This window comes from Schistocerca americana, chromosome 4, assembly GCF_021461395.2.
Source record: "Schistocerca americana isolate TAMUIC-IGC-003095 chromosome 4, iqSchAmer2.1, whole genome shotgun sequence".
Lineage (NCBI taxonomy): Eukaryota > Metazoa > Arthropoda > Insecta > Orthoptera > Acrididae > Schistocerca > Schistocerca americana.
In genome coordinates this window covers 498085232-498106730 of record NC_060122.1, presented here as the reverse complement: position 1 = coordinate 498106730, position 21499 = coordinate 498085232, and the positions used below count along the sequence as shown (strand labels likewise).

General features: G+C 43.5%; 1 protein-coding gene across 1 annotated transcript in view; it reads right to left on the bottom strand.

The window, feature by feature from the left end:
* Positions 1-21499, bottom strand: part of LOC124613577 (facilitated trehalose transporter Tret1-like) — a 51885-nt gene that overhangs the window by 16455 nt on the left and 13931 nt on the right. The window lies entirely within an intron of this gene.

The window sequence follows — 21499 nt, the reverse complement described above, 5'->3', positions numbered from 1 at the left end:
AAAAGAAACAAAGTACATTCAGTTCCACAAGAAAGTGTACGCTATAATTTTAAACGTAACGTCCACAGCGACATCTCTGGTAGTGATCTCGAATCTGTACTCAATGCGCTTTTGCGCTGTGTATAGATAAACAGTGTTTATGATTTGTTTTGTCGGTTGTAGTTTAAAATGGGTGCAAAATATCCGAGACGTCACGAGCCAGTGTTCCACGTAAATCATCCGCAGAGACCAAAGCTTTCGTATGGAGCTGCTGCTAAGATTCTTAGAAAGCCAAAGTCATTCGTTGCTAATCGGTCAAACGATATTTTGAAGTTGGAAACGTGAATGATGCACCGGAGAGAGGGCTAACGTGGCAAGCTAAAATATATAATAGCGGCAATTGGAAGGGCTAACGTGGCAAGCTAAAATATATAATAGCGGCGATTTGATTAAGTATTAGGAAGCTTTGCAATTAGTAATAACACGTAGTTTCATGTAAACATACATTTATAATAGTGTCTTTTATTTCACAGAGATAAAAGCGTACACTTTCTTATGGAAGTGACTGTAAATATGTTATAACATATAGCAACGACCCAGAATCAAACAAACTGATGATCATCCAGTAGTTTCATACCTGTTCATCATCTCTCGTACTTTTCAGCGATTATGCCAGAAAATCCCTCCGATCTTACACCTTCGATCTCTATTCTCAACGAAACTTTAATCGACTCCCCCCTCCTCCACCACAGCCACTTACCCACCCACCCACACACACAAACATACACACACTCACACACACACACACACACACACACACACACACACACACACACACAATCCACCCTTAGATCGACCCACCCTTCCAAATTTATCGGAACACACCGTTCAGAGCTCTTCTTCTTTCCACTCTCGTCCTTCGCTTGCCAAGTGTTTGTTTCAGCATCCTATTTATCGTTATTTCTATCCCACATCCTTTCCAAAACACTCTTCCACAAAAGCCCTATTAACCACTTATTTCTCAAAACCAACAGATTCCAATTTTCAGCCGCGCGGGGTAGCCGCGCGGTTTAAGGGCGTCTAGTCACGGTTCGCGCGGCTGCCCCCGTGGGAGGTTCGAGTCCTCCCTCGGGCATGGGTGTGTGTGTTTGTCCTTAGCGTAAGTTAATTTAAGTTACGCCTAGGGACCGATGACCTCAGCAGTTTGGTCCCATAGGAACTTACCACTTACTACAAATTTCAGCCGGCCATTGTGACCGAGCGGTTCTAGGCGCTTCAATCTGGAGTCGCGCGACCGCTACGGTCGCAGGTTCGAATCCTGCCTCGGGCATGGATGTATGTGATGTCCTTAGGTTAGTTAGGTTTAACTAGTTCTAGGTTCAAAGGGACTGATGACCTCAGATGTTAAGTCTCATAGTCCTCAGAGCCATTCGAACCATTTTTTGAACAAATTTCAATTTTCCAATTTTCATCCACCCCCCCCCCCCCCAAACCAACAGTACCAAAACGTGCACTACCATCATCAAAAACAACTCCAAACTGAAATTGAATACGTCACTTTTGTTCAGTAATCACCAGCGGAAAAATGCTCCTATCGAGACACTAAAAAGGCGAATATGCCCCTGCTTAAAATACTGACTGTAAAGTGGGCCACCAGCTGCATCAGTGTACGTTCCTTAGCATCTTTACACATTTTTCCAAAAATTTTGAGTCAGACTGTTTTAAACAGTAACATATTCCACTTTCTGTGATCCGATAGGAGTGGTTTTCCTTCTTTCCCTTCTTTTTCCTGCCACAGCAGGGCATATCAATCATATGAAAAGTGCTTCATGGGCCATTCAAATTTTTAATAGCTTACTTACGTGACACTGAAAAAACGCAAAACCAACTTCTGCCGAATTGTACGTGCACATAAATTTTGAATGCGCTTCAGTGCTACAATATGGGGTTCCCAGAACCCTCCTGTCGATAAAAGAGACATTATACAGCATATTTCTCCGTAATACAACGCTTTATAAGTTACATTTTCACCTCACATCGGATTTTACGTGCGTATTTTGTTTGTTCATGTACGGTATCTTTGAGCCTCCGCATCTCGGAAACGGATAAAGATGTCAAGAAAATTTTCAAGATTGCTCGAGATCAGGACGTTAGGAATAAACCGTAAAAAGTTCAGTCACTTGCTGTACATAGCGTTCTTGCAATCAGTTGCTGTGGTTAGATACCAAAAAATCATGTTTTCAGCAACTTTTTAAGCCTACAGTTAATACAATTTTGAAGAAGCGTACTCGCAAAATTTGCACAAATGCGCCATTCATTCAGTCATTAATTCATCGCAGATATACCCGTCAATTTAAATCAGGGGATATCACGGATATAGTCGTCATCACCAGTCGATTCATTTACTAATTTCTACGTCTGTATTTTACTAACGCAAGTAGTGTAACTTTGAACCTCGGTATGTCGGCAATAGATAAACATATCAAAACAATTTTCAAGTTCGTTCGAGATCGTAATCTTATATATATGTCGCAAAAATTTCAGACATTTGCTGTGCGTAGCAGTTTGGGATCCTCGCCTGGATTTTGGTCTGCTGGTGGCGGCGAAAATATGGTAATTAAACTTTCTTCCATTGTTTTCCGAGGAACCGCCAATGAATTAATGATGCCTCCATAAGTCCCATCCAGCCCACAGTGGACCACATAAAACACAAAGAGGAACAACTGATTTGTCCCGTTTGTCTAAGCAAGAAGTAAAATTCATACTTTGAATCTGTACGGTAGGATAGTGACACAAAGACGATTCTTCTGTTGGGTACGCAAATTCAACAGACTTGATCATCAGAAAATCCCGTTAAGACAAAGAAAACAATGGTTCAAGTGGCTCTGCTATCAGTGCCCTAGACTTAAAACTACTTAAACCTAACAAATCTAAGGATATCACATACGGCCATGCCCGAGGCAGAATTCGAACCTGCGTCCGTAGCAGCAGCGCGGTTCCTGACTGAAACGCCTAGAACCGCTCGGCCACAAAGGCCGACTAAGACAAAGAAAGTTATCAATATTTTAACTTGGGAAAAACACGTAATTTAACAACTTTTTAATTTAATTTTATTCATCAGAATCGTGATCTTAGTAATTCTGCATCAGTTTCAATAACTATTCCACTGGCTGTGTTTTAGAAACGTACTTTATTGAGTGCTACCAGCTACGGCCAAGGCCCATATTCAAGAGCGTCTAACAAATGTGGATACATCGTCCTCGCCTCATCACACAGTGATCAATACCATGTACATCTGTGTGTAACTGTATTTTGTAGCTACTTATCAAGAGATGATGCATTTTGATGACCGTACTATGCACAATAACGAGTGACACACTATTTTTGTGTGACGAGAAGAAGAAGAAGATACATCCACGTCTTTTACAGACACAGTTCAAAACGGTCCATGACGGAAACTAGTAGTGCTGAATACAGTAAGATCTTAAAATACACAGCGGTAGAATGATGTTTTTCCTTAAATTTATATAGAGTTTTTAATCTTAAATATCGCTGGCTGAGGAACGAACGAATATTAGTGTTATCGCTGACAGCCTATGCTCCATCTGTGTATACAAACAAGTCTATAGATGAGATCCAGTGCACAGTTGATTCTCCTGTAGGGTGAAGTGCTGGCACACATATTCCTTTACAAAATCGGCCGTATAGCCTGAATCTTATCACTGTTATTGTTGTGACTTGGCAAGACAGCCAAGCCACTACGAGGTGAAGCCGAAAGGCACGCTTTAAAGCTCACGCAGGCTGGCGTGAGGTCTGGAACAGTTAAAGGATTTGAGTCTAGCAAATAAAGTACGTAGCTGTTGGAATACTTAACTTTAATCCATAATTGGTGAACATCGTTCTGACGGTACATGCATCACAAGGTAAATAGCAATTGATAATGGCGCCTTGCTAGGTCGTAGTAAATGACGTAGCTGAAGGCTATACCAACTATCGTCTCGGCAAATGAGAGCGTAATTTGTCAGTGAACCATCGCTAGCAAAGTCGGCTGTACAACTGGGGCGAGTGCTAGGAAGTCTCTCTAGACCTGCCGTGGGGCGGCGCTCGGTCTGCAATCACTGATAGTGGCGACACGCGGGTCCGACGTATACTAACAGACCGCGGCCGATTTAAAGGCTACCACCTAGCAAGTGTGGTGTCTGGCGGTGACACCACAGTTATAATGTGCCTATTTCTGGAGTGCCTAGTAGTGCCATGTTTCCATGTACTATAACAAAAACGATTGTGTCCACATCCTTCGAGGACCATCAAACTTAAGGGCGTCGGTTGCACAATCACCTTGTAATGATATGGAGCACAGAGTTCTTCATTCGTTGAAAAGCTATCGAGATCTTTTCTAACAGTGAATTTTAAGTATGACTATCATTGATTTCGTAAGTTGTTATCTAGAAAAATTTGGTCCATTGGCTTCTCCTTTCTCCACGTTATCAGCAAGTTCTGAGCTAAGAGAAAGCTGATCATCAACATATGTCATCTTCATACCAGCGTTCTCTTCCACATACCTTACTGCGGTGCGAATTGGAAGTGTAGCTTATCGACTGTATTCGGTCAAAAAAATATGCTTAAGTGGAGGCGAGTTGCAAAAGAGTCAGCTGCTGGTGGGTGAGAGTGTTAGGCGTTGCAGAGCAAAACGTGGCCGTGTGGCCTTGCGAAGCGGAGCCAGCTGGGAGCGGTATAGCAACAGCTGAGGCTGCAATGCGCTAGCGGAAGGGTGGAAGCCTTTTCTCATTTGTAACCATGGAAGTGTTTAGAGTACATGCCTTAAAACCTAAACGAACATTGTCTGGAGCGTATAAGTACTCAGCCATTCGTATGATAAATGATTCTTGTCTCAGTATCACAGGCTATACCATGAACCTGTGACATCTGGAGCCATATCCTGGGGTTACCGCTCGACAGCAAGACAGGGCAGCTTGCCCTGATCCGCTGAAGGGTGTTCACAGCCATCGTCAGCTGCGCTGCTGTGCTGTCACCACGGTCGCAGCTGGTGACGTCACTGACAGCGGCATTCGAGTGACGTCACACTTGGCCGCTTTCTGCACTGACAGCAACGCTGGACGTCTATTGTTTCACAGGCAATTGGACAACACCAAGCTGTTTCTGATGTACTACGCTTAGGGCCGGAATAAATAAATTAATTGAAGCAATCTACTGTTGTGAGATCTTTTTCACTCTCCACAAGTAACAATCCAAGGGTCATTTAACAGAAGCACTGTATTCCATTGGAGAGAACGCCAACCATGTTTGGAAAATACATAGCTAATTTTAACTCTCCTGTCAATGACCTTTGTGTGTTGGGTCAGATTGCTATCTTGAGGAGGAAAGGGTTGAAGTCCACTGAAATCACAAATAGGCGACAAGGCGTTCGACGTGCAGCTATCACGGAATTTGGAGATCGGAGCATTGTCCATTCTGCAAAGCAGGACCAGTGGCGATCTGTGGCACATCTGAAGACAAAGTACAGTGATGGTGCAGGCATGTCGCATGTTGTTCAGCATGGGTTTCCACAGTAGACGGCAGCTCCGTGATCCCATGTTTAATCGAATATCGTCAGTTATGACTGCAATATCCTTACGATCTTCAAGACCGGACCGTGGACCAATGGAAACGTGTTGCTTGGCCGGATGAATCACATTTCTTGTTACACCAAGTCGATGGCCGTGTCCGGTGTGCCGCCATCTGGCTGAACGGCTGTTCGAAACGTGCATCATGCCACGGTCTCAGGTCGGTCTGGGCATAAATATGCTATGCGAGACTTTCACCTTCTCTTCCATGGAGTCTCTGGTAGGAATCAAAGCCACCAAGACATCTGAAGAATAGTGACTACTATTGCAGATCAGCTGTATTCCGACTTGCTTGATGTCTGATAGCGGTGGCATCTTCCATCTGGATACCTGTCTGTATCGCAAGGCCAGAATCTCGCCACCGTGGTTTCAGGAGCACGGCTGCGAATTCACGTTGATGTCTTGGTCACCACTTCCACGTGATATGGCCGGCCGAAGTGGCCGAGCGGTTCAAGGCGCTACAGTCTGGAACCGAGCGATCGCTACGGTCGCAGGTTCGAATCCTGCCTCGGACATGGATGTGTGTGATGTCCTTAGGTTAGTTAGGTTTAAGTAGTTCTAAGTTGTAGGGGACTGATGGCCTCAGAAGTTAAGTCCCATAGTGCTCAGAGCCATTTGAACCATTTTTTCCACATGATATGAACCCGTTGAACGCACCTGGGACGCTATCAGGCTCCAGCAGCCACATACAACTGGCCCACAATTTACGGGAGCTCCATCACCTTCGCAAAGACATCACCTTCAGAAACCTACCGAGGATTATTGAATCCATGACATACAGAATATCTGTTGTGAGGCGGTCAATAGATGAACCAATACGCTGTTAACCAGGTTGTCATAATGGTTTTTGCTCGTCAGTGTGTTTAACTGTTCATGCACGACCTATTTTAAGACTACAATGTCTTACCATCTGACACCAAATCTGTATCGAGAATCGACTGCCATAAGTAACTGGAGTGTTCGTCTAACACAGGATAATGCCATAAGGGAATCAGCCAAAGTGTGACGGTTTAATTCCACCACGACCACGAACCAATTTAAATACCTGCTCTGATGCACCTGTATGGCCTTCAAGCTTTGCCGCAGAACTGTTGCAGTCGACAGCAGCTGCTGACAGGGTGCTCCGTGGCTTTTTTTTTTTTTTTTCAGCAGCTGACAGGGTGCTCCGTGGTTTTTTTTTTTTTTTTTTAATGCCGGCCTATGGATATGAGCTGTGGTTTGATCTTGTGGCGCTTTCACTTTCAAGTGTGTTATATCTTTTAGCTCATATGTCATTTTGAAGAAAAATTCTGAAATCTGTTTCGTGCCAGGATGCACTGGATTGCAGATTTCTGACAGATTCCGCTTTTGTTAACTAGGAAAGGTGATGGTGTTTTCTACAAAAGCTTCATTCATTACTAATTAACAGAGATTCTCTCTTAACTAGCGTGGCCTATAGAATGACCGATGCTGTGGGGTTTTCCAAGACCGACTGATTACTGCTCACTTTCTTCAGACCCTTGTCTGACTGTTCTATATTTTTTGGGCTCTATTCAAACTAAAGTGTTATCTCACATCACAGGTGGCTACATTTGGAAGTTCGTTTTGTGTAACTGTCAGCCTGAATAGAAGCTATAAGCAAATGTTTTGATGTTATTTTAAAAAGGAGTGTACATTATGTAAACCTGCTATTTCAAGGTTATTTCCTTTAATCTTGATTACTGTCCGACCCAGGTAGCTGAGTGATGGCCAGCACGGTAGCTCAGCGTGTTCGGCCAGAGACTTGGCGGGTCTCTGTAATAAAAAAATTGAGTGAAAGATCAACAACGAACTTCAATGGATGTTATGTGACCTCCGTTTCGATCAATATACAACTAAAAAAGAAGTGGTCAGCGCGACAGAATTTGAATCCCAAGGGTCCGGGTTCGATTCTCGACTGGGTCGGAGATTTTCTCCGCTCAGGGACTGGGTGTTTTGTTGTCCTAATCAACATTATTTCATCCCCATCGACGAGCAAGTCACCAAAGTGGCGTCAAATCGAAAACTTGCACCCGACGAACGGTCTACCCGACGGGAGGCCCTAGTCACTCGACATTTATTTTTATATTGATTGCTGTCAGAGTTTAAAACGTTTGTAAGACATACAAGTGGTTTTGTGTTGTGTTATTTCTCATCATTGTACATTGGTGTTGCTTTACACTGTAGTAACAAACTTGCGAGACTAACTTGGGTTTGCTCTCTTGATTGGAATTTGTTTTAAACAGTTCTTTTAGTGTTACTAACAAAGAATTGTTGTCTTTTTTATTTTTTTGGAATCTTGTACACAGCGCTCAAACCGACGCCACCACCACTCCCATCTATCGTCACAGCAAGGCCTATTGTGTCGCGCCTTACATGTATCATCATCTACCCAGAGCAGCATGAATTCATGCGATATTTTCCCCAAAGTCGGCAGTTGTGTTTTAGGAACAGCGTCTGTTAGTGGGAAAAGGCGGCAGACGAGGGAGAGGGAAGCTCTGTTACTAACATTTTCACCGTGAAATCGCTCACGAAATCCGTACTAGGTACAAAATCCGGTGGTTCTACTGATCGTACCTTCTGTAGGTGCTACACGGTTTAAGTTAAATGACGGCAACATCATGCAAACGGTTACGTGATGTGTCCTGATAACTCGTGACACAGTGTGCTCCCTGTCACGGCGTCCTCAGTATCCGATGATCCACCATCAAGCCCCTCACAAGCAGTATGTTCAGGACGAAGACGAAGACTTCTCGACACTTGAAGATGCCAGTAAAGTGTATCGCATGTACTATGGTATCAGTGCCTCCACAATAAGAGCCGGCCGCTGGTAGCCGAGAGGTTCTAAGTGCTTCACTCTGGAACCGCGCGACCGCTACGGTCGCAGGTTCGAATTCTGCCTCGGGCATGGATGTGTGTGATGTCCTTACGTTAGTTAGGTTTCAGTAGTTCTCAGTTCTAGGGGACTGATGACCTGAGATGTTAAGTCCCATAGTGCTCAGAGCCATTTGAACCATTTTTGAACCACAATAAGAAATCGTTATCTGTAGATACGACGACTGTCTGTTCCACTGGCCCTCGCCTCTTCATAACACATAAACATACTCGTATTAGTAAATTCAAAACAACCATGTTCCACGCCAGGTCCAAAATTTCACATGTATACAACACTGAAGCCTTAGAAACAGAGCAACAACTACGAGTATCTAAGAAATCGTTATAGCTCCTCTGGTACCATGATTAGTATATATCATTCGTGCATAGCCCATAAACGAGGGACTAAAAAGAATGTGTTCCTTAATAATAACTTAAGCAAGTGAGCCTCTGTGTGTGAGCAAATGTTGCTCAAAACCTGAACTCCTGGATCTACAAGCACATAAATATAGAAATATTTTGAATCAAAATTTATTAAATCTTCCCCTTTCTAAAACATTTAAATAATAATCTGTAGTTTTCAGCCATTGTTCTAATAGGAAACCCCATCTAACGTACATATTTTTACCAGAATTATAACTTTGACGTACTGATTCACTGATTACACGTCGTTTACGATATAATACACTGTATACTCAGCTTGCCCTTTCTCAGAGCCACGCGGTATTAACCGAGCGGTCTAGAGCGCTGCAGTCATGGACTGTGCGGCTGGTCCCGGTGGAGGTTCGAATCCTCCCTCGGGCATGGGTGTGTGTGTTTGTCTTTAGGATAATTTAGATTAAGTAGTGTGTAAGCTTAGGGACTGATGACCATAGCAGTTAAGTCCCTGCAGGTTGTTAACGAAGTTGCGAGCATACAGAACAGGTACCCAGATATGTGAGTGGTCCGAAGAATTCTTAAGTAATTGGGCCCAGTACATTGTCCTCGATGGCGAGTGTTCGTCAGAGGCAAGGTTATCGACAGGAGTACCCCAGGGAAGTGTGATGAGACCGCTATTATTCTTTACTTACGTAAGTGATCTGACGGACAGTGTGAGTAGCAATCTGCGGTTGTGTTGTAGATACTGAGGTGTACGGGAAGCTGTCATCGTTGAGTGACAGTAGGAGGATACATGACGACTTTAAAAAAATCTAGTCGATTTGAAGATGGGCCCCTGGCTCTAAATGCAGAAAAACGTAAGTTAATGTAGATAAGTAGGAAAGACAATATTCGAATACAGCATTTGTGGTGAGAGACTTGACACGTTGACGTAGAATTAAATATCTAGGCATAACGTTGCAAAGCGATATGAAACCAACGTGCATGTAAGGATTTTACTTGGGGAAGGCGAATGGTGGACTTCGGTTTATTGTGAGAATTTTAGGGAAGTGTTGTTCGTCTTTAAAGGAGACCATATATGGAGCCCTAGTGCGATCGATTCTTGTTCTCGATTACGGTTCGAGTGCTTCGGATCCGCACCATATCGGATTAAAAGAAGACATCGAAGCAGTTCAGAGGCGGGTTGCTACATTTGTTACCGGTAGATCCGATCAACACGCAAGTATTATTGGAATGCTTCAGGATTCCAATAATCCTGGACTATTGGATTACACGCAATTATTATTGGAATGCTTCAGGAACTCAAATGGAAATTCCTAGAGGAAAGGAGACGTTCTTCTCGAGGAACGGTATTGAGAATATTTAGAGAACCGGCGTTTGACACTGACTACAGAGCGAGTCTATTGGCGCCAACGTTCGTTTCGCGTAAGGACCATGAAGATAAGTTAAGAGAAAGTGGGGCTCCAACGGAGGCATATACATAGTCATTCTTGTCTCGTTGTATTTTCGAGTGGAACAGGAAGGGAAATGACAAGTAGCGGTACAAGGCACACGGTGGCATACGGAGTATGTATGTAGATGTAGACGTAGATAAATAGTGTATATTATCATTTCAGTTAGAGTTACTTTATACGACTGATTTCCATTTCAGTAACAGCTTCGTCGCCGTCAGTATTAGACAAGACGTGCTTCTACTAGACAGTGTATTCACACAGTCAGCTAGAATTGTTTCACAGACACTAACACTGCGCACGAAGTTTACATTCCTTTAACGAACTCGTTTCGAATTCACTCCCGATTGTGTTATACAAATGCAAATAGTGCTTCAGTTCAAACGTATGCCGAAAACATTTCGCACAATAGCCAACAACTCACACACGCGACTTTCTTCGAAATGGTCTTTAGCAGTATAGATAGTCGCCTGGAAAGGTGCTGCCGTCTCTGTGTTTTGAGTCACATTGACATTGGCCCTGCGAAGATCACAAATGCCGTGCTGCAATGTCATAGTACGAGCATCTCGATCCGTTGTTGTTGTTGTGGTCTTCAGTCCAGAGACTGGTTTGATGAAGCTCTCCATGCTACTCTATCCTGTGCAAGCTTCTTCATCTCCCAGTACCTACATCAGCCTACATCCTTTGAATCTGTTTAGTGTATTCATCTCTTGGACTCCCTCTACGATTTTTACCCTCCATGCTGGCCTCCAATACTAAATTGGAGATCCCTTGATGGCTCACAATATGCCCTACCAACCGATCCCTTCTTCTAGTCAAGTTGTTCCACAAATTTCTCTTCTCTCCAATTCTATTCAATACCTCCTCATTAGTTATGTGATCTACCCATCTAATCTTCAACATTCTTCTGCAGCACCACATTTGGAAAGTTTCTCTTCTCTTCTTGTCTAAACTATTTAACGTTCACGTTTCACATCTATACATGGCTACACTCCATACAAATACTTTCAGAAACGACTTCCTGACACTTAAATCTATACTTGATGTTAACAAATTTCTCTTCTTGGGAAAGCTTTCCTTGCCATTGCCAGTCTACATTTTATATCCTCTCTACTACGATTATCGGTTATTTTGCTCCCCAAATAGCAAAACTCATATACTACTTCAAGCGTCTTATTTGCTAATCTAATTCCCTCAACATCACCCTACTTATTTCGACTACATTCCATTATCCTCGTTTTGCTCTTGTTGATGTTCATCTAATATCCTCCTTTCAAGTCACTGTCCATTACGTTCAGCTGCTCTTCCAGGTCCTTTGCTGTCTCTGACAGAATTACAATGTCATCGGCGAACCTCAAAGTTTTTATTTCATCTCATTCCATAACATTTGGGATAGGCTACAACCCTGTCTCACTCCCTTCCCAACCACTGCTTCCCTTTCATGCCCCTCGACTCTTATAACGGCCATCTGGTTTCTGTACAAATTGTAAACAGCCTTTCGCTCCGTGTATTTTACCCCTGCCACCTTCAGAATTTGAAAGAGAGTATTCCAGTCAACATTGTCAAAAGCTTTCTCTAAGTCTACAAATACTAGAAACGTAGGTTTGCCTTTCCTTAATCTATTTTCTAAGATAAGTCATAGGGTCATTACTGCCTCACGTGTTCCAACATTTCTTCAGAATCCAAACTGATCTTCCCCGACGTCGGCTTCTACCAGTTTTTCCATTCGTCTGTAAACAGTTCGTGTTAGTATTTTGCAGTCGTGGCTTATTAAACTGATATTTCGGTTATTTTCACATCTGTCAACACCTGCTTTCTTTGGGATTGGAATTATTATATTCTTCTTGAAGTCTGGGGGTATTTCGCCTGTCTCATACATCTTGCTCACTAGATGGTAAAGTTTTGTTAGGCCTGGCTCTCCCAAGGCTGTCAGTAGTTCTAATGGAATGTTGTCTACTCCCGGGGCCTTGTTTCGACATAGGTCTTTCAGTGCTCTGTCAAACTCTTCACGCAGTATCGTATCTCCTATTTCATCATCATCTACACTCTCTTCCACTTCTATAATATTGTCCTCAAGAACATCGCCCTTGTATAGACCCTCTACATATTCCTTCCACCTTTCTGCTCTACCTTCTTTGCTTAGAACTGGGTTTCCATCTGAGCTCTTGATATTCATGTAAGTGGTTCTCTTTCCTGCAAAGGTCCTTTTAATTTTCCTGTAGGCAGTATCTATCTTACTCATATTGATATGCGCCTCTACATCCTTACATTTGTCCTCTAGCCATCCCTGCTTAGCCATTTTGCACTTCCTATCGATCTCATTTTTGAGACATTTGTATTCCTTTTTGCCTGCTTCATTTACTGCGTTTTTATAGTTTCTCCTTTCATCAATTAAATTCAATATCTCTTCCGTTACCCAAGGATTTCTTTTAGCCCTCGTCTTTTTACCTACTTGGTCCTGTGCTACCTTCACTATTTCATCTCTCAAAGCTACCCATTCTTCTTCTACTGTATCTCTTTCCCCCATTCTTGTCAATCGTTCCCCAATGCTCTCCCTGAAGCTCTCTACAGCCTCTGGTTCTTTCAGTTTATCCTAGTCCCATCTCCTCAAATTCCCATCTTTTTGCAGTTTCTTCAGTTTTAATCTACAGTTCATAACCAATAGATTGTGGTCAGAGTCCACATCTGCCGCTGGAAATGTCCAACAATTTAAAACCTGGTTCCTGAATCTCTGTCTTAGCATTGCATAATCTGTCTGAGACCTTCCAGTATCTCCAGGCTTCTTCCATGTATACAACCTTCTTTTATGGTTCTTGAACCAAGCGTTAGCTATGATTAAGTTATGCTGTGTGGAAAATTCTACCAGGTGGCTTCCTCTTTCATTTCTTAGTCCTTGATCCCTTAGAACCCCTTAAATACGAGAAACATCATTCTAGTGCGTGAGCCACTGACTTATAATAATACCTAGACCATATTCAGTAGAACTACACCTACTGCTAAATAACTGTAATTAATCGTGCAGTGTGGTTCCTAAACTATCGACTTACGGGACGTTTCAAAAATATTCATCCGATTTCAGAAGATCTTCTGTATCAATGACGACAGAAATTTGAAGTGAAATTCTGCTTCCTCGACGAAAGTAAAAATTGTTAAGTTGTCGCCTGATATGGTTGCCGCCACGGCCTATCCCTTGTGCAGCTAGTCCACACGCTCACCCGTGATGAATCGCTTATCTACATATGTTCTAGTTTTCTCCACAGTTGCGAGGACTCGACGAAAATTTCATTTTTAAACGAGACCGAGCACCACCGCTGTGGCTGCTGCATGTTAAGAGCATTTCGTAACAATCGGCTATCAGAATGATGGATCGGCCGTGTGGATATCGCATCGAATCGCCTTCAAGGTCGTTTAATCTCACAGTATACGATTATTTTTGTTAGGTTTTGTGAAATATTCTATCTAAGTACCTCCTCTTACAACACCTCGTGTGAAGTGCGAGGCCGCGTAGCAATAGCACTGAATGCAATAACCACAGACATGGTTGCAAAAGTATGCGACGGCTTTGATGCCGTGTAGACATTTGCAGGTTATGAAATAGACAGCACACTCAAGATTTGCGAAAGGTAAGTGAAAACTTTGAAGCAAGACGTAATTGTAAAAAGTACTTCGAGGTTGTACGTGCGTGCAAGTAAAAGGTATGCATTTGTAGAATAGGATGGTTCTTTTGGAAATAAAATCGTTGCAGTCCTAAGCGAAACTTAAAATAGATGCAACAGACTACCTATGCCCTAATTAAGGATACTTAGTTTCTGCATGCTATTTTCCTGCTGTAAAACTCCAGATGGCTCGGTTTCTCACATTTGACTTCTTGCGTTAAAAGGGGCTAGAAGAAAAGTCGGCCTTATTTCCCCCAGGACGCAGGTATACACATCAACAATAGTGTTATATCGTCCCAACATGCTGTCCAGGTGTGTTACTATTGTGACTCTACCTGCATCGGTCGGAAGGTCATATCTGAGGTTGTTTGTAAACATACACACGGTTACTGTGAGCGCTACCTAGAGGCAGAATGCAGCACTCGAAAGGATTGTAGCATTTCAGGTGCAAGTAAAGTACCTGTAGGGACGCATTACAGACGCCTACGGAAGAGTAGAACGAACAAACACCATACCACGAAGGACAATCGCTGTTGGTGATCGGATCCACATCATCAAGTTACAGGAAGAAAGTGTTCAACCAAGGAAGTTGCTCGATATGTGCGCCGGAGACAAAGTTATGTGATGCGGACAGGGAATCGGTTGCAATTGAAAAGTAATGTTGAGGACTTGGACCGCACAAGCCATCCATTTTCGACAGTTGCACAGTATAATCGACATGTACGGCTTTTGAGTCAAAGGAGCCCTAAGCTGACTGTTCTAGAACCGAAATCGGCGTTCGAAGAGCCTACATGGCAACATGTTCCACATAAAACACTTAAGAGACGACTGCATGATAGGAACCTCCATTCCCAACTACCGTGGCGGGCTCCACGTATAACACCACAACATCATGGAGGGCGAGAAATCAATCAGAATGTACGTCCCAGAATTGGCGATGGGAGTTGTCTTCAGGCGAAACTCGGATGTGTTTGTTCCCTGATAATTGCAGGCAACATTCTTGGGTGCACCCGGTAACATTAGACGCCTCTAAATCTGTGTCCCATATGTCCAACAAGGTAATCGTGGAGTGATGTTCTGGGTGGCATTAGGTGGGGCCACCGTACACCTCTCCTGGTTGTTGATGGCCATGTTACTGCTCTACGGTAGGAGGACGAGACTCTGCATCAAATAGTGGGACCGTAACGCCAACAGTGTGGCTGAAATTTCATCTTGATGGGTAACAACTTGTGTCCTCATCTTGCCATTCTTGTAAACACATTCCTTCAGTATACTATGATCATCAAAGTGGAATGGCCTGCCTGTTCACCGAACATAAACCCAATCGGTACCGTGTGGAATCAATTGAAATGAGCTGTTTTTGAACATCGAGAACAACCGCATACTTATGCAGAATCACTATTGAAAAGTTGGACAATCTAGACCAGCGATATCATTGATGGTGTGCCATGACGGATCCAAGCCCGCATCCGAGCAAGAGGATGTTCCACCACATATCGATATGGTTCACGAGTACTGAGCGACCCTCCCCCCCCCCCTATCACCCATGGAAAACAGACGGTTTTGTCGTTAGACAAATTGAAACTTTCGCTCACCCCGATATTCTGGTGCTCGTTTAACCTCTTTGGCTGCGTTGCTAAGTTACGGCTTCTCGGGTGACCCTGTGGTGGTGCGTTTGCAGCAAGGCGACGACAATTTAAGCGCTCGCACAGCTTGAAGCTAGTGGGTCTGCTCAGGCTGCAGGTCGTCCGTACTTGGAATTGTGACATGGACTGACGTGTACTTACATCGCAGACCGTGCCTTCGCATACTGAAGAGTTGTAACCTTACTCTGTCTACTATGTGACGAGGCCACAGTCTGCAGTTCGGTTTGGGGAGTCCCCTGCTGCCTTGGTTGGTGGACGTGGCAACCTACGTCATCAAAAGAGGATCGGCATCCTGAACGTCATTCAGCCTAACACTCATTTGACTGTAATTCTTGCATGGCACTACTTGTGAGTGCACTTGGAAATTTAAACGTTTTGTATTGCCGAAGCTAAAAACTTACACTCTAGTTTAACGCCCGTGTTCTATTTCTGTGATATTTTGGGGAGACTTGTGAGGTCTTTCATTTGCTATCTGATTTGCGTTTTGAGTATATGTCTTCAGAACACATACTGGTTCTATACTGTACGCACAAAAGCAGGCAGCAACGCATTTCCCAATCTGCAAGTTTTTAAATTTGTCTACTTACAGCAAGTCAGAATTTTACTTAATTGTAATTTGCACTATTTGTGCATGTAGTTACTAATCTAAAATTCAGCTTCGCTCAATTTCCTCGGTAGTATTTGTGGCCAAAAAATCTAATTTGTATTCTGTATGTTTCAGAATCTGTTCTGAATCGAGCAATCACCTGCAATCCTAAAAGTACTTTAAAATATTTTTATTAGTATCCCGCTCCGTCTGCTTCCCAGGTGTGTATAGTTTGTTTCCCTTTTAAACGTTTGTTTCTATTACCAGTTTGTTTTAATATCTTTTAGAAAGCATTCAACCTTGTCTGCTTCAGAGACGTGTACAGAACTTTCCCTTTTAAAATCTTTGGATTAATGATTTCACTGACTACTCTACAGACGGGTAAGATTTGCTGTTGTTTCAAATTTTGCTCATTAATGGTTTCGCTCATGTGCTTTGATAAAATTTTTAACGTACTGTTAGGTAGAGTTAACAGACGGGGACCATTTGTTCCTTTAAAAATTATCTTGCATTTGTGGTTTTTCTATCTGCTCCCCAAACGTGTATATCACCTAAAGTGTTAGTTATCTGTTGCTGTTTATTACAGGATGTGTTGATAAAAATTTTTGTTAATTTCTTGTATATTTATCAGAATCTAAAGATTTGTTTTCTGTTTACTGATTCTTGTAATCACAAGTTTTCCAACTACTTGTTTTGATACTTGTAAGATAGAACTCCGCGACAAACAAATAATTGTTTTTAAAAGTTATTTTATTTAGCTCAGCGCCTTACTATTCCCAGATCCTAGCCTCCTATCATCCCAAAACTGGATACATGGATAGATAGGGGTACATAAAGTCCGGGAACACTTTCAATTATTTATTGTACAAGAACCAAACATTGTACAGATATCATACATATGTCATTTTGAACAGAAATTCTGAAAGATTTTTTTCATGTATACCGCCACCGCTTGGTTTGGTAATTTAGTGATAGCGCTAGTCGCAAACATGGCGAGTTCAGGTGCGGAGCGAGCTTTCCGAGTATTGGAGTTCGACAAAAACATGTGTGCTACAGCTGTTCAACGGATGCTTAGAACCAAGTACGGTAAGAAGTCACCATACACACACACACATATATATATATATATATATATATATATATATATATATATATATATAAACACTCCTGGAAATTGAAATAAGAACACCGTGAATTCATTGTCCCAGGAAGGGGAAACTTTATTGACACATTCCTGGGGTCAGATACATCACATGATCACACTGACAGAACCACAGGCACATAGACACAGGCAACAGAGCATGCACAATGTCGGCACTAGTACAGTGTATATCCACCTTTCGCAGCAATGCAGGCTGCTATTCGCCCATGGAGACGATCGTAGAGATGCTGGATGTAGTCCTGTGGAACGGCTTGCCATGCCATTTCCACCTGGCGCCTCAGTTGGACCAGCGTTCGTGCTGGACGTGCAGACCGCGTGAGACGACGCTTCATCCAGTCCCAAACATGCTCAATGGGGGACAGATCCGGAGATCTTGCTGGCCAGGGTAGTTGACTTACACCTTCTAGAGCACGTTGGGTGGCACGGGATACATGCGGACGTGCATTGTCCTGTTGGAACAGCAAGTTCCCTTGCCGGTCTAGGAATGGTAGAACGATGGGTTCGATGACGGTTTGGATGTACCGTGCACTATTCAGTGTCCCCTCGACGATCACCAGTGGTGTACGGCCAGTGTAGGAGATCGCTCCCCACACCATGATGCCGGGTGTTGGCCCTGTGTGCCTCGGTCGTATGCAGTCCTGATTGTGGCGCTCACCTGCACGGCGCCAAACACGCATACGACCATCATTGGCACCAAGGCAGAAGCGACTCTCATCGCTGAAGACGACACGTCTCCATTCGTCCCTCCATTCACGCCTGTCGCGACACCACTGGAGGCGGGCTGCACGATGTTGGGGCGTGAGCGGAAGACGGCCTAACGGTGTGCGGGACCGTAGCCCAGCTTCATGGAGACGGTTGCGAATGGTCCTCGCGGATACCCCAGGAGCAACAGTGTCCCTAATTTGCTGGGAATTGGCGGTGCGGTCCCCTACGGCACTGCGTAGGATCCTACGGTCTTGGCGTGCATCCGTGCGTCGCTGCGGTCTGGTCCCAGGTCGACGGGCACGTGCACCTTCCGCCGACCACTGGCGACAACATCGATGTACTGTGGAGACCTCACGCCCCACGTGTTGAGCAATTCGGCGGTACGTCCACCCGGCCTCCCGCACGCCCACTATACGCCCTCGCTCAAAGTCCGTCAACTGCACATACGGTTCACGTCCACGCTGTCGCGGCATGCTACCAGTGTTAAAGACTGCGATGGAGCTCCGTATGCCACGGCAAACTGGCTGACACTGACGGCGGCGGTGCACAAATGCTGCGCAGCTAGCGCCATTCGACGGCCAACACCGCGGTTCCTGGTGTGTCCGCTGTGCCGTGCGTGTGATCATTGCTTGTACAGCCCTCTCGCAGTGTCCGGAGCAAGTATGGTGGGTCTGACACACCGGTGTCAATGTGTTCTTTTTTCCATTTCCAGGAGTGTATATATATATATATATATATATATATATATATATATATATATATATATATATATATATGTGTGTGTGTGTGTTTGTGTGTGTGTGTGTGTGTGTGCATGTGTGTGTGTGTGTAAAACTGTTGTTGTGTGTCCGTATGAAATGAAACAATACAAAATTTGGTTATGTAACCGAGTTATTCATCGGAGAGAGAATCAGAGAAAGAACAGGAGGTACTGCTAACACGAACAAGAAACAAATGAATACACTGAATGCAAAACACCTTTTGTCAAAGTAAATTTTGTGAGAAGGTAACTTATGCTAAATTTTACGAAAGTAAAGAGAATTTCAGTAAAACAATATTCATCAAAAAAAAAAGTCAGGGTTCCGAACAGCCGAAAAAATTGGTGTAGTGGGAGCGAGACTAAGCTGTCGCAGTGCGCTTAAGATAAAGAACACAAATAAGAATTTTTGTATAAAAACTCTGCAGATAATGGCCATCCAAGCAGGCATATTAATCAGTCAATATTGTACTGAATTTGTTTAGGAATTTTTCATTTGCTCTTTACCTTATTTGCAAACTGAGGTATAATGCGGATTTGTACCTTTCTACAAAATGTGGTCAAGTTAGGTAATTGTGCAGTCTTGGTTCAAATAAACATGTATAACAATATGAGATAAGAGCCGTCGCTATTTTTTCAAAGCATTTCTTGCTAGCTCCATCTAAATAACAGCCTGACTGTCCCACAATTTGCAAAATGGTTCAAATGGCTCTGAGCACTATGGGACTTAACATCTGTGGTCATCAGTCCCCCAGAACTTAGAACTACTTAAACCTAACTAACCTAAGGACATCACACACATCCATGCCCGAGGCAGGATTCGAACCTGCGACCGTAGCAGTCGCGCGATTCCGGACTGGGCGCCTAGAACCGCTAGACCACCGCGGCCGGCCCACAATTCGCACATAAGTTTTGACAGAGCATGTAAGAAACTACTTTCTGTCTATTTCTCGACCATTCCACTATCAAACAGCACATGGCAAATATGAACATCTGTATCTTTCCGTATAAGCTCTGGTTTCTCTTATTTGATCACGATGGTCATTTTCCCTCTGTAGGTGGGAGTTAATAATATTGAGGAGACATTTGTTGGTTGAAATTTCCTGGAAAGACCTTACCAAAACGAAAAATGCGTTTGCTGTAATGATGACCAGCCAAAATCGTTATTATGTCAGTGACTCATTCTCCGTTTTTTGCGTTAGTACAAAACCAGCTACCTTTCTTCAAAGTTTTTAGGTCATCCAGTTATCCCGTCTGGTAACAGCCAAAACTGCGCAGCAATAATCCAGAACAGGAGGGAGAAGCGTGGTGCACGCAGTCTCTTTAGCAAATGTGTTGCACCTTCTGTTCTGCAAATAAAGTGCAGTCTTTGGTTCACCTTCAGCGTAGTATTTTGTGTAAGTACAGTCAAATTAATAGGGGACAGATGAAAAAAGGAAGTAAATTGTTTATTATTTTAAAAGTAATCGCCATAACTGTTACTACATTTACCCCACTGTGAGAAAAGGCGATCAATGGCTTAATGGGAAAATACTTACTGTTGCCCACAGAGTCACAGTTCTACCCAGGTGTGCACCTTTTCGTCCGAAGGAAATCTACGTCCGCGTATGTCTTTCTTCAAAACTCCAAAAATAAGGGAATCGCATGGGGTGAGATTCGCAGTGAAACATCTGGAGCCTAATCGAAACAGCCTTGACAACATACAGGCGGGCATTATCCTGCAAGAGAATTATGACTTCCGTCAACATTCCTGGGCGTTTTGACTCGTTGGCGTGCTTCAGTTTTTACAAAGTGTCCACGTACCGCTCTGCGTTAATTGTGGGGTCTTGTCCAGAAAGTCAATAAGCAGCGGGCAGCTGCAGTCAAAGAAAAATGTCTTCATGACTATCCCAGTGCAAGAGTGCCTGTTTCCACTGCGTTGCAGAAGTTTCTCTGTGAACCCCTTACACGCGCTCGCCATTCGATTTCCTTATTTGTGGAGCCCTGAAAAAAGACATTCATGGTTGTCGATTTGTTTTGCAGGAATAGGTGCAGATCTAGTATAATTATGGTTCTGCAGACGACCATAGACTTTTTCCATGAAGGAATTGACCATCTCGCCACACAGTGGGATTAATATATTTAACAGTTATTGCTATTAGTTTTGAAATAATAAACAATTTACTTACATTTTTCCATTGTCATTTGACTGACGTTTGATTGACATTTATACTGTGTGTCCCAGAAATGTCGCGACAAATTTAGAGGGGTTGTAGAGTATGCCTTGAGGAACAAAGCGATGGTCGGAACCAGTGTTGGGAAATGTCATCCAACGACGCGACAGAGCGTTGAAATTATAGGCGCCGGCGCCTACCACTAGACTACCCCTTCAGCAGCAGACATGGCTTTGTCCACTGACGGAGTGCAGGCGAAACATCTCGCAAGGCTGTTTGTTATTCAGTGATCACGACTGATTGCCCACAATCGCCAGTGGAGAAAATGGAGCTAGCTGCTTCATAGACAGACCACATCTCCTATTCTCTGTTGCCTTGGTGGATGACGGTTTCAGACAAGAGTTTCCATCTGCAGTTTATTTTTCTCCTGTATAAACACTGGAGATTTTAGAGAGTTCCAGGAGAGAAATAAACAGATAGAAACCCATATCCAAACCGGCCCTCCCTGCAGCAAGATAGCATCACAGTTGC